This window comes from Equus asinus, chromosome 8, assembly GCF_041296235.1.
Source record: "Equus asinus isolate D_3611 breed Donkey chromosome 8, EquAss-T2T_v2, whole genome shotgun sequence".
NCBI classification, from domain to species: domain Eukaryota; kingdom Metazoa; phylum Chordata; class Mammalia; order Perissodactyla; family Equidae; genus Equus; species Equus asinus.
Window position 1 is genome coordinate 30,420,280 of NC_091797.1, and position 14,021 is coordinate 30,434,300.

The 14,021-nt window shown below is 57.4% G+C and overlaps 1 long non-coding RNA gene across 1 annotated transcript; it reads right to left on the reverse strand.

The window, feature by feature from the left end:
• Nucleotides 1–2,445: 2,445 nt before the first annotated feature.
• LOC123288225 (uncharacterized) lies at nt 2,446–4,864 on the reverse strand. The gene is made up of 3 exons (XR_006531853.2): nt 4,638–4,864; nt 4,314–4,384; nt 2,446–3,760 (listed from the first exon to the last, which is right to left on the reverse strand). It is a non-coding gene; the product is annotated as an uncharacterized lncRNA (long non-coding RNA).
• Between the last annotated feature and the right edge of the window lie 9,157 nt (nt 4,865–14,021).

The window sequence follows — 14,021 nt, forward strand, 5'->3', positions numbered from 1 at the left end:
CTTCCGAATCAGTTCAGCCGCTCCTCTCCAGGAGTTGGCTCCAGAACTCTTGGCTCCTTCTGTCTTTCTTTTTAAAAAGGGAGGAGGGGGGCGGGGGAGAAAGCCACCTTCTCTAGTTAATAGCGCACCCGAGCGCCAACAATGACAAGGCTGGTGCCGGCCCTCTGGGAGGGACCCGCTGCAGTGTCGCCGCCAAGCTCTTGCTCACGAAGTCCTGCCCTCAGACTCACGTCTCCAGCTCGCCTACTTTCTGTTCTGTCCCCGGGCCCTCGGGTGTTTTCTTCCTAGTGCTTTTATTTGAACTCCTGAGATCCAGTGCCCATGCCACCCCCATTCGTTCACATTTACTCCCTGCCCAACCCCCCCCCACCCCCCCAACCCCCACCCCACCCCCCCAACCCCCACCCCCGCCCTGACTTCCTGGGGAGGCTTGTCCCTGGGAGAAAGGGAGGAGGGGACTCGTCTGAAGCAGGAGGAAGAGACCCGGGGAGGCAGCTAAGAACGAACAGACAGCGGCTGACCCACCGGCGGAGGGAAAGAAGAGCCCCTGGGTGTGTGGTTTTTCCCGCAAGACCCCCAGAACGGGGCAAGGGAACACAGCTCCAGGATTGCTGAGTTCAGGGTTTCACAGTTTTTTCACCAGACCCACAATAACAAATACATTTCACATCAGACCAGTCCACCCCTTATCTATATTTAAGGAAACAATAGTTTCAGAAAACAATACTTACCCTTATGACCTGTGATGCACTCTTCTGCTTTCTGTTCTATTTCAGTGTTTGTTTTGTTCTTTTAATACTGATTGTGACCCACTAAATTACTTTTTTTTTTAATGTACCAGACGGATTGCAAAGTGCAGTTTGAAACACCTCATCCAGACTGCTCTGCCAAAAAGAGATGACCAAAGCCCAGAAAGGGAGCATCAAACCTCAAGGTCACACAGCAGGTTCATGGCAACTGCAGCAGGGAGCCCAGCCTCTGACTCCCAGCCGGGTGCTCTCCCCACTGCCCCATACTGCGCTGGAGCTGCAGCTGCCCATCCCTGGTGCCCTGCTGGGAAGGGCCAGCCCCTGGAACAGCTCATTTGCTCCCAGAAGTCAGGCCTCTGCTGACTTCCCCGTACAAGGGAAATATATGCATTCGTTCCATAAGCAGTTGACAGCCTACTACGTGCCTGGCCTCGGCTGGGCACCAGGCTCTGATTAAGCTGCCAGCCTCAGCCCATTTGCCTTTTCCCCTACCCCAGAAAGCAAGGAGGAAGGGGGATGTGCTGGAAACATGCTCTCCGGTGGAGGCACTCAGGCCTTGTGCCTTCCTTGCCCCAGCCACATCCAAGGGGCCATGTCCTTCCTCCTGAGATTCAAATAGATGGTTCCATAGCTCAGCCCAGGTCTCATAGCCAGGATGTGGGGGGCAGGCCTATCTCACCCAAAGCATTTGCCGCTGGTTCTCCCTCCACCCCCAGCCTGGGAGTGCTCTGAGCCCCTGTCCCTCCACCAACCGGGAGGATTCAGAGTGGGGAGCACAACTCCCATCCACGGGAGAAGTCCTGGCAGGGATGCCATGGCCAGCCTCCTGCCACACGCACTGCTTCTAGGTATTTTTATGGAACCTGACGCCCATGTTGTGTTCCCAGAGGAGCCACTCCTGGGCCCTGGGCCCTCCTCATCTGCTTCTGCTAAATCAACTCCACCGTAAGCTCTTTTGTACATATGGGTTCTGAGTTAGAGTTTGTTCGAAGAAAGGTTCAGTTGGTTAAAAAAAATTTAAGAAACAGATGCTACAGCTCCAGCGAGTCCGCTCCGCTGCTCCCCTCTTGAAACTGCCCTGTATCTCTTCATCACCACAGCATGAAGTCTACACACCTTAGCTCGGCGCACCAGAACCCTCTGTCCCTCCCCTCCCCACCCCTGCACCCTGGGCAGGCGCAAAGGTTGGTCCTCAAGGAGGAGCCACGCCGTGGACTGCGTGAGAGCGTGGGCTCTGGCTCTCGCAGGCCTGGGTTCCAGTCCCAGCCCTGCCACTGTCCAGTGGCAGCTCTCTCAGCCTCTGTTCCCATCTGTTACATAAGGAGGCCTCTGTTTCTTCATCTGTTAAATGGGGAGAGTATAGTACCAACACGTGTGGGAAGCGGGATAAAGCCATCAGCACAGCATCCCCAGTGAGGCAGGACTGGGCGTCTTCATTCTCGTTTCCCCAGGACCTCATCCACTCCTGTCCCTATCCCTGGGCTCATGCGGTTGCCCTCCACACTGCCCCCTTTCCATTTCCCTTGGGCAGAGTAAAGCGTCCTTCCCTGATGTACTGGAACACCAGTCTTGGAAGTATTTTCATGAAATACTTTAAGAAATAATAATATTAAATAAAAATAAATAGATTAAAATTATAGTGAGTGCCCTTTACCTTTCTTCCAGCTTTCTCAAATCTTAATATTTTGCAAAATTTGGTTCCAATGTATTTTTTTAAATTAAAAATTCAATTGAAGTTCCTTATGCCCTCCTTCCCCCCTCCATTCCCCTCCTCCCCGCCCCCCCCTCACCCCCCGCACAGGTAAACACGCTCCTGATTTGGGTGGGAATCACTGCACGTCATTTTGATGCTTGTCCCACAGACAGATGTCTCCACACACAATGGATGATCGCATCCTGCAGGGTTTTACATTTTATAGAAATGGTGCCGCCCTGTGTGTGTTCTTTGATGCACGGAGCAGCAGGGTGACAGTCCACTTCCTGACCACATCACAATTTGTTTATGCATTTTGCTGACGACCATTAAAGCCCTAAGTTTTTGCTGTTACAACAACACTGAGGTAAACATTCTCGTCTCCTTGTGCACATGCATGAGTGTCTCTAGGGCAGCGTTGTTCGAACTATGCATTGATACCTATGAATGGGTCAGGAAATCAATTTAGTGGGTGAAAATCAGCATTTTTTTTTTAAAGATTGGCATCTGAGCTAAAATCTGTTGGCAATCTTTTTCTTCTTCTTCTCCTCCTCCTCCTCCTCTTCCTCCGCCCCCTCCTCCTCCTCCCCAAAGCCCCCCAATACGTAGATAGTTGTATATTCCAGCTGTGAGTGCCTCTGGTTGTGCCATGTGGGACGCCACCTCAGCATGGCCTGATGAATGGTATGTCCGCGCCCAGGATCCAAACTGGCGAAACCCTGGGCCACTGAAGTGGAGCACGCGAACTTAACCACTCGGCCACGGGGCCGGCCCCGAAGATCAGCATTTTTAAAACTCAAAATTGCTTAGAAAATATCATCGTGCATCACCAGTCATCAGGGTGACTATTACGGTGGAAGTTGTCCATCATGGGTGTGGAGTGTGTGTATTCTGGATCCCAGAGCATGCTTATTGAGGATACATGTCAAAAAGTCTGAAAAACTCTAGAGCGAGAACTCAAAAAGGGGAATTGCTGCATCATAGGGAAGATGCTTGGTCAACTTCCTAGAACTGCCAAATTACTCTCCAAAGTGGCTGTTCTAACTCACCCTCTCGCCAGCCACGAGGAGTGTGCCCGCTGAACCACGCCCTCACCAACGCTGGGCACTGTCAGGCTTTTTCACATGGAATGTCTTGATCCTCCCACCACCGGAGAACATATCGTGGGCCATCTTGAATTGTAACCCTCTCTCTCCTTTTCGGCCTCCCCCAGCAGACTGTGAGCTCCTGGACGGAGGAGGCTGTGTGCACTTCTCTTTGGGTCTCCAGCCCAGGTCAGGCACATAGTAAGTGCTTAATAAATCTGCGTGGAATTCAACTGTCAAGGAGAAAGAGAGTGGGGAAAGTACATAAATTATACCAGGAGACAAAGGGAGACTGTGGGAGCCCCAGCTCGGGGTGCCAGGTGTCTGGGTCCCCCAGGTGGGAGGTGGGGAGCTTCCGGGGATGCTCTAAGCAGTTGAAAAGGAGAAGCGATGGGCCCCACCCCTCCTGAGTGGGACACTGTTAAGCTGGAGCCAAATTCAGGCCCAGGAAGGAGGCCACCACCATCCCCATGGCCACTGGTCTGCCTGGTCCAGGCCCCAACCTCAGTGGCTGGGTGTTTCCCCGCACCCACCAGCCCCACCTCCCAAAGGAGCCTTTCCCAGAGGGAAAACGGAATGGGAAGCTCTGCTCAGAAATCCCAAACTCTGGGTTCACAGGAAGCCAGTGACTGCAGGGGCCTCTTGGAGGGGGAACTGAGTGGCAGGGGCTGGATGGGGGAAATTACTTTTCACCATACCTCTTTTTAAAACTTTTGAATTTTGGACTATCCAGATATATAACCTATAACCAAAAATAGATTTAAAAAAAGATGTTCCAAGGCTCACCCCCAAGCTCCAAGCTCCAGCAGGAAGACCTCCAGGAAACCCGCCTCCTCCGCTCTCTATCCAACCCAGGCCTGAGGAGATGAGGAAAGAAGGGTGGTGATGCTCAGACCGTCCCCCTGGGCACAGAAGGGAATGCTGCATGTATGCGTGTGTGTGTGTGTGTGTGTGTGTGGCAGGGAATAAGACTGAATTGTAGCATAGGGAGGGGCCACAGCTCTGAACCCTAAGCCTCCTCCACCCGTATGCCCCCCCTCCCCACCACTACAACTGCCTTCTGGAGACTTTCTCCCAGCTCTGCTGTGTGACTTGGCACAGGGTACAGACCTCTCTGGGTCTCAGCTTCCTTCTTCTAAACAGCGTTGACATCACCTTGCCAGACTTCATCCTTGGCTCTGACTGTTCTTCAAGCTCTTTCTGGCCCTCCCCGACTGTGATGGGGAGGGGTAGGAGCAATCCCCTGCCCGTGCTCGCTGTGCCTTCTCAGGGTGTGGGGCCGATAACAGGGAGTTCCCAAGGGCTTCCTCTGCCCCTCGGTCCTGATAGGCAGCGGGGCCAGGAGGGGCGGGGCAGAGCCGGGCCAGAAGGGCTGACTCAGTGCAGCAGCCACCCAGCCTGGTCACCCGCCGTGGGTGGGGTGCCAGCCCAGGCCCGCTGGGGTTCCCAGAGAATTCCTTCCCCATGCCATAAGCTGCCCTGGGCGGGCACCCCAGCCCACAGCAACCACTTAGCCACAGCCAGGGCTGCCCGTCCCAGGAGCCCTCATGCACAGTCACACACAAACACTCTCACACTCACAACAGTCTCGCGTGCACACACACTCTCCCTCATACACTCTCATCCTCACACTCACACCCACTCACCCTCCCGGAAGCCTGAGAGGAGACAGAACTTGTTCTGTTGGCCTTCCCCGCTCCCCCCGGCCCCAGCCCCAGTGCCCTATCTATTGATTTCAGACATTGCTGACCACTTAGCACATGCAAGGGACCAGAGAGGAAACAGCCTGCCCAGCCACGGCCAGCAAACCCCACACGTGGTCCTGCTTTCGTGAAGAAAGAGATAAAAAAGTCTGCTGCTAGGACTCCCCCCGGGTCACAGTAGAAAGACTGAGGGCCCCCCCACCACTTCTAATTTTGGCCTCTTGAGCGAGCAGCCCCCTGGTTGTGGGGTCCTGAAACCGAAGGGCCCAATTATTCCAGGTCCTTCCTCCTCCTCTCCCCCGAGTGTTGGCCGGCAGGTGAGGTGTGACCCCTCCCCCCCAGGCACCTTTACGGACAGTGAAAAGCAGAATCCTGGAGCAGGACCCCTGCGGCCTGGCTCTGACCGCTCTCCAGCTGTACAGAGAAGCTCTCTGTCCCAGGTTCTCTGGGCCTCAGTGTTCTCATGTGTAAAATGAGAATACAGAGCCGTGTTAGTAAGATCCTGGCAGGAAACTGGCAACACGTCCCCAGTGGGTGATTAAAGGGAGGTTAGTGAATGGATCGACTTGCAGACGGGTGGACAGGCATAAGAGACCCAACGAGGGATGGCGCAGCACCCTGGAGCCAGCCACTGCAGAGAGCTGTTACCACCCTAGGCCTGAGAAGGAGCCGCTGGAACAAACACCCCGACCTCTCTCCCTTCCTGCCCTGCAGTCCCTCACCTGTGCCTGCCATGGGCTCAGAGGGCAAGGCAGCCTGGGTCAGCCAGGCCGTAGAGGCCGGCCTCCCGGGACACAGAGCAAGCACAGAAGAGTGGACGGCGGATCTGGGGGCGGTGAATGGAGACTGTCTAACATAAGTGACTACTTTGTAAAGCACTTAGCCCAGTCAGCACATGTTCTCTGTGATTGTCTCTGTTTGCATAGTCCTCAGAGTTCTCAACAACGAGAAGTGCTTGTAGATTTAAAGAAAGGACAATCTAATGGTGGAATTTTGTTTTAGAGGATGACCAAGGAGGGGACGTTGATGAGGCAGATTTTATTGAGATCTCCCCAAATGAGGCTTCGGAATCCCCTCCCCAGTCATCAGGTACTGAGTGCCTGTCACACCCACGGGCCCGGAGGAGGAAGTACAGGGGGCTAGGCTGGGCTGTGATCCCCCCACACTGAGTTCTGAGTCAGATTGGGGGAGTGGAGGTTACAGTGGAGGCTGTCTGATTACAGTTCCAGGACACCTTGTGAGGTCACCCCATCCTGATGTCTAGGTCAGGACCTTGGCAGGAGCCACCAAGAAGAAGGGAGGCCTCTGGGGATCCTGTCTCTACCACACTCAGAAAGGGGAGGCCGCACGGGCCTCTGTGAGTGTGCCCGGACCTCCACACCTCACCTGCCAACAAGGGAGGCAGGTTAGGAGCAGGGGGGACATCGGCCCTGTGATCCTGTTGGGAAAGGGGACTAGCAGGAAAAACCTCCCCGGGGCCAGGGCCAGGGCCAGGCGGGAGCAGCCTTTGTCTGGTGGGAGACCAACAGGATGACGTCAAGTCCACCTGGGCTGGGCCCTGGCCTCCAGCCACGCCCCACACCCACCTTGGCAGGACGGAGGCCCCGCGAACTGGCCCTTGCCTGGGCTGCCCGGCCAAAGCTGGGAATGGCTGAAATATAGGGGTCCACCTGCCAAACAGGACCTACTCCTCTGCCAGGTTTGCCAGCCTCTGCTTCTGGATCATTCAGAAGGAAGAGGTTGTGCAGTGAGGGGTGTGCATGCCCTTCCGAGGGGGCAGGGAGGGGTCACAGCTGAGGCGCTCTGGAGGGGAGAGGGAGAGAAAGGCCTGCTGTTTGCCCAGGAGCTGAGCAGACACTGGGGCCCTTGTCTTGGGGCAGCGGGGGAGGCTGCTGGCCAGATGGAGAAAGGGGGGGGATTCCTGGGCTGAGCGCAGCCTCTTCCTCCCACACCCCCACCAAGCTCCTGGGCCAGCCGAGAGGAAGAGAGGAGCCTCTCTGAGGCCTGGGGCAGCGCAGCCCCCCTCCCACCCAGACAGCAGAGCCTCTGGAAGCAGCCCCGGGACGTTCAGAAGCACCCCAAGGTGCTGCTTTCCTGAGGCCCAGATGCTGCGGAGCCCGTCTGGGTCTGGGTCTTCAAGGCTGGGCGGGCTTTCCTCTGGAAGGGGTGCTCCTGGTCTGCCATGAGCAAGCCCAGCCCCGGACCTTTGGGGCATGCAGTCTGGTGAGGGGAGCTGCATCCAGTCCCTTGACAAATAGAGAGTCTGTGCTGTGTGCCTGGCACTCTCCAGGGTGGGAGAGGGAGGGCTCCCTGCTGGCCTGGGCACCTGGTGGCTGTGGCCCGTCCCCTGCCCAGCCCCTGACCCCAGCGGGCCTGTGACAGACATAGGTTGGGCCAAGCTGAACCTCAGCGACTCCTTCCTTTTGTTGGCATGCTGTCATTCTACGCCCCCTTCCTAAATGTAGCCACTCCCAGGAGCGGCCCCCCCTCCTCAGCCAGCCCTCAGCGTTTGTCCAGGGTTGATCAGGGGCAGCAGGGAGGAAGGGGAGCAGGGAGAAAGGCACCCAGAGGCAAGTGTCTTGGGGTGGGAGCCAGAAAGGGGAAGCTGACAGCAACCAATCATTGCCAACACCTGTTATCCACCCCTAGGTGGCGCTGTGGCTGCATTAGTGCGCTTAGTCTGGCCTCAGCCCTGTTCCCATTTTACAGATGAGGAAACTGAGGCTCACAGAGCAGCTGAGGGGACTTGAGGGCATCAAACGGCTAGTGGATCATTCCCATTCCACAGATAGGGAATGGAAACTCAGCTCTCTAACGGGCTGGTGGAGGTTGTACGGCGAGGAAGGCGTCCCCATTTTGCAGATGAGGAAAGCTCAGGGAGGTGCAGGGTCCTGCTCAACGTCACACAGCTAACAAATGACAGAGGTGGGACTCAAACTAAGACGTGCCTGACCTCAGAACCTGCTGGCTTAGTCTTCACTCTGCAGGAGGGTCCCAGACAGGGAATCTGGGAGGGGAACCTGGGTCACTCAAATTATGCCTGGTAGAGGGCTGTCCCTTTGCCCTCACAGACCCTACCCTGAACTCCTCCTCGGTGGTGGCTGGGAGGAACTCCATCCACCCTGAGCCAGGTGGGCCTCTGCACCCAGGACGGCTTCTCTCTAGGTACTACAATCCGTGGGCCACATGGGGGCTGCACCTGCCCTGATTCCAGCAGACTCCAGCGCCAACCGCCATGATTCATTAGCTCTCCCTTGGTCCCAACAGACAAAATGCACAGCAGGAGGAAAGGAGGTTAGATGGCAGGGAGGACTTCCGTGTTGTCGGGGATGGGAGATCCGGGGACTGGGTGGCAGAGGTGGTGGAATTCTTTAAAAGAGGAATATACCAGGCTGCCTGACTGAAAATCCAAATTCAGGGGCTCCAGACTAATTTAACTTCCTCTGGCTTCTCCAGCTCCCTCCCCTCGGGGCCTGAGTGCTGGGAGCTGAGCTGGAAGTTTGCCTCCAGAACCTGTTCAGACCTCCAGCCAGGACCACACCCAACCGCTCACGCTGTTCCCATTCAGAGCCAGTAAGGATTAGTTTTCACTCAACACTTACTACAGTCCCTATGTCTCCATCAACTCATTTAATCTTCACACGGCCCTGTGAGAGGGTACTGTTATTATGTCCACTTGACAGATGAGGAAACCGAGGCCCGAGGCCTTTTCCAGGACTTTCCATCGTCCCATGTCTGTTCATCCTTCAAAGCTCAGCTTACATGTCCCCCTGCCCAAGAGGACGTGCCCAGGACCTCTGCTCTCCATGGGGCAGTCAATGACAGGGACCACCAGCTGCCGCTTCCCAGCTCTTCACCTTGAACAAACAACTTCCCTCGACCTCAGTTTCCTTATCTGTCAAATGGGCATAATGAAGTACCAACCGGAAAGGATCGTGGTGAGTATTCAACAAGATGACAGGTATGTACCCTCCACACACCAGTCAGCAGTTCTAATATTGACTCAAACCTCAGCCATGTCCAAGGTCCCAGCGTCCCACAGCTCTGAGCTCTGATGCTGGGCTATCCTGTCTTCATCTGGCTCCAGCTGTGCTCAGCCAACACACTGGGGGACAGGAGGCCAGGCCTTGGAGACATGGGGTGCCAGGGGCTGAGGGCAGGGCCTGGCCGAGGGCCAATGCAGGCACAGAGGTGGGCACCAGGAACACCCTGGTCCTGGCCAAACAGGAGGGACCAGGGCGAGGGTGCCACCCGGCGGCTCATCTGTCAGGTGCGTGGTTGGTCACTGCCGTCAGGGTAAGCGCAGCACTTCCTGGGGGGAGGGTGGGGCTGCCCCAGCTTCCCCATTGCATTCCAGAGCCCAGGGAGCCATCTTGGGGCTTTGGGCCCAGTCCAGGAGGGGTTCAGTGTGGCAGACAGGGTGGGAAGGGGACCAACAAGGATCAGGAAAGGTTTGGGGCCAATGTTCCAATTACTGTTGCTGCATAACAAATTATCCAAAACTCAGCAATGTGAAACAACAGCCATTTTATTTGGCTCAAAGATTTGTGGGTCAGGAATTCGGGAAGGGCCTGGCTGGGCGGTTCTCACTTGGGGTCTCGTGTGATTGCCATCAGATGTTGGCTGGGGCTGGAGTCATCTGAAAGGCTCCGCTGGGCTGGACGTGCAAGGCGGCTCCTCCCACGGCTGGCAGGTGGCGCTGGGGCTGTGGGTGAGACCAGCTCCACGTGGCCTCCCCAGCTGGGCAATCTCAGGGTAGTCTGACTTCCTGGGCGGGGGCTGGCCCATCCCAGAGCAAGCATCGGAAGAGAAGCAGGTGGAACCTGTGCGGCCTTTTATAACTTCGCTTCCGCGGCCACACAGCATCACTTCCACCGTACTTTATTGCTGGAAGCCGTCACAGCCCTCCCAGGTTCGAGGGGAGGAGGACATAGAGGCCTCCTCTCCCCAAGAAGGGTGCCAAAGGATGTCAGGGCCGTGTTTTAAAACTATCACAGAGAACATCTCAGAACAGATCTCTCTCCCTGTGCTAACTGGGACTTCACAGGTGACAGGCCCTGGGGGACACCAAGAGACCTGAAGCCAGCATCCATCCTACAGATTCAAAGACCAGGGCCCCAAAAGCGCAGAGCTGGGCCCTCAGCACCTGCCTCTGCCCCATCCTGCCTGTCCACCACGGGGAAGGCCAAGGGCTCCTAGGCCCCAAGGCCCAGGGCAGGTCAGCAAGCTGGGCAGGCATGTGGGGGCGCGAGTGCCCAAGGGGTGTTTAAGCATGTGCACGTGTGTGTACAAGCACTCGCACGTGTGGATGGACATGGGAGGGTTACTCTGCCCACTAGGAGATACTGTGCTCCATCACCAAACTCCCCTCCCCAGGACCCAGGTTTTGCAGGTACAATGGGAAAGTCCAGGCAGGACCGTGGGGAGGAAGGGGCTTCCAGAGGGAGGGGCCGAGTCAAGAGTATGTGTGGAGAAAGAGGGAGGCTGTGGGGGTGGGAGGGGCTGGGACTCTGGTCCTGGGGTCTCAGGGTTCAGGGCTCTTGAGAATCATGAGAAACCAGTGACAGCTTCCTGGCAGCACAGTCAATCCAGAAACACAGGCAGAGAGACCAGAGGATGGAGGGGGATGGGGCGGGAACAGGGTGGGGTCAGGGAAGCCTGGATAAACCCAGGGTCCTCAGCCCCTACCCTGAGGCCAAGAGATGAGGCGCCCCTTCAGTACCTAGCCTGTCCCCACTGTCCCTGAAGCTGCCTGGGCCTCCAGCCCAACCTCGTCCCGTGGCAGCCCAGAACCAAGTGCCCAAGGCAGGCCAGCGCCCCAGCGTGGCCACCTGTCAACCCAGGCTCCCCATCCCCGGGCAGGGTCCTGTTCACAGCTGTCCTCCCGACCAGCAGGGGTCTCTGTCATGAATGAGGGGTGGGCGCATGCTGGGGTTGGGGGTGGGCAGGGGGCTGCTCTGGCCGCTGCCCTGGCTTCTCCGCTCGGCCTCCACGCACGGTGGCTGCCGCAGCCGGCCAGCCGGTACCCACTCCAGAGACCCGCCAGGCCTTGGGCACTTCCTGAGCAGCAGGACATGTGCTGCCCCATGTGCCCCTGAAGGAGGCAGCTTATCAGAGGGGAAGGGACACTTTGTTCAGGCCTGGCCGTCCGCCTGGACGGGGGTGCCACATCCAGGGCCGGGCATGCAAAGCTACCTGCAGGAGGATCCCGGCGGCAGATGGGGATGGCAGGTTTGGGGAAGGCAGATGAGCAAGGCTCTGTGCCCCAGGCCGTGCCAAGACCTGGCCCCTCTCAGAGGTCCACTCAGACCTCCCTTCTCCTCCACAGTTCACCATCTCTCCATGCTCCTTCTACCTCCTGACTCCTGGTGGAGTTTCTCACTCTCTCCATTCATTCATTCATTCACTTGAGCAATATTTAAGGAACACTTGGTGTGTGCCGCTGAGGTTCTAGGCCCCAAGGACACAGCAGCAAACAACAGTGCTGCCCTCGGGAAGCTGACATTCCAGTTGAGAGACAATAAGCACCTGCATAAATGAAAAGTTCGATAATTTATATATGATATGATGAAAGTGCTCTGAAGAAAAATAAAACAGGGCAGGGGCACAGGAAGAGAGCTGGTTGTGGGGGGTGATAGATGCTTTTTTTTTTTTTACATAGGGTGGTTAATAAATACCCTGAGAAGGTGAGAGCTAAGTAAAGACCTCAAGGAAGTGAGTCCCAGAAATTCCTAGGGGCAGAACCTCCAGGCAAAGGGAAGAGCAAGTGCAAAGGCCCTAAGGCAGGAGGGGGCTGAATGTGTCTGAGCAACAGCAAAGAGGCCAGTGTGGCCAGAGCACAGAGAGCAAGAAGAAGAGCTGCAGGAGAGGGGTTGGAGACGGAGAGGGAACCAGATGGTGAGGGCCTTGTCAGCCCTGGGAAGGATTTGGCTCTCAAGTGATGGGGAGCCAGTGCAGGGCTTCGAACAGAGGATTTATATTTAAAATAACAGTAGCTCATGTTACCTAGGGCTTCATATTTATCTGCCACTTTTCTAAACACTAAACATGTATTAACCCATTTAATCCTCCCAATAACCTTTATTAAAGATGAGGAATCTGACACCAGAGGGGTCCAGGGGATGTGGGTAGCACCCCCCCCCAACACACCAAGTCGTGACAAACCAAAGATGTCTCCAGGCAGACAGAATTGCTCTAGTTGAGAACCACTGCCAAGGGTCCTCCTGTCCACCCCATCTGCCACTGTCCCAGCTCAGGCCCACAGCCGCTCACTGGGACAACTGTCACAGTCTCCAAATTGGCCCCCTCCCTCTCCCCTCCATCCTCCACTGTACATCTTCCCATGTCACTCTCCCAGCTCTACAGCCCTCTGTGGCTCCCACTGCCCATGGAGGATGGTGGATAGTGGAGGATAAATGCAGCCCCTCAGGCTGGCATACACAACCCTGTGCAACCTCGCCCCACCACCTCTCCAGCTCCACCCCTGGGCCCCCTCGTCCCACCTGCCCTCCCCTGCTCAGTCAGCCCAGCACCATGCATGGAGCCTGCTCTGTGCCAGTCATGGTGCTGGACTCTGCGGGCATGGAGACAAAGCCCCAGGGGAAGCCATGTCTGTCCAGGCCAGGTGAGAGCGGGTAACCATGTGGATCCCAAGCCTGGGAGCTGTGAGGACCCCAGGAGAAGGGGAGGGCGGTGCCCGGGATGAGCTACAGAGGCGGGGCAGGGGTTAGAGAGGGGAGCAGGGGAGACCTGGCCGTGGGGCAGAAGCTTTGGGAGGATCGGCAGTTGTGGCTGTGATTCGGGGCCCCAGCAAAGGCGGCAAGAGAGCATGTGTGAAGAGGGAGGGATGGCAGGGAGCGAAGGACTAAATAAACATCAACTGCAGGACTGAACAAGGAGGCCCGGAGAGAGGCGGTCAGGCGGCTCTGGCCTGGTCAGAGAGGCGCAGAGTCGGGGCATGGTGCAGACGGGACACTGTCCCTCACCATGGGGTCCCCCGGCAGGCAGGCCCTTCTCCCCTGACTCCCTGTGTCAAATTCCTCCACCTCCTGCGACCCCAAATCACAAATGGTGCCTCCTCCTGGGAGCCTTCCGGGTCCCTCCCTGCTGGAATCACTTGCTCCCTCCTCTGTGCCTTCCAAACCCGTAGCGACGTCATCACCTGATCTTTATTGCGGGGGTCTGTGGTTACCCCACAGCCCCGACTGTGAGTCTCATGAGGGCCTGGAGGGGTCTTCTGTCCTTGGGCCACTGACATTAAGCCAAGCTGCCTTCACAGAGGAGGCCCCGGGCCCTCCGAGGGCCGCGGAGAGCGGTAGCACCCTACGGCTCCGCGGGCCCCGCCGCGCGCCAGGGTGCGCACGGATGCCGGGCTGGCCGAGCCTCGGGTGGCGCCGCCGTCGCGGTCGGGACGCACTTGCTGCGCCTCGGTGCGCACACGCCCAGCCGGCGCCAACCGCCTCCTCCCGCCGCCCCGCCGCGGGGGCCCACGCGTGAGCCGGCGCCCGCTCGCCGTCGGCACGCCCGGCCCGGACTCCACGCCCCGAGGCCGCCCCTCTCCGCGCTCTGGTGGGGGAGGGCCTGGTTGCCGACTGCACGGAGGTGCGGCCTAAGGGGCGCCCCCTAGTGGTAAAGACCGCCCCCCCAGCACCCTTTTCATCATAAGAACAGGGCCAGTGAGGCCACCTCGCCCCAGGACCCCAGCAGCCTCCTGCGTGGCCTCCCTGTTTCAGCCCCCGCCCCCTACAGTCTCTTCCCGACTGAGCAGCCAAGAAAGACTTTTAAATGTAAA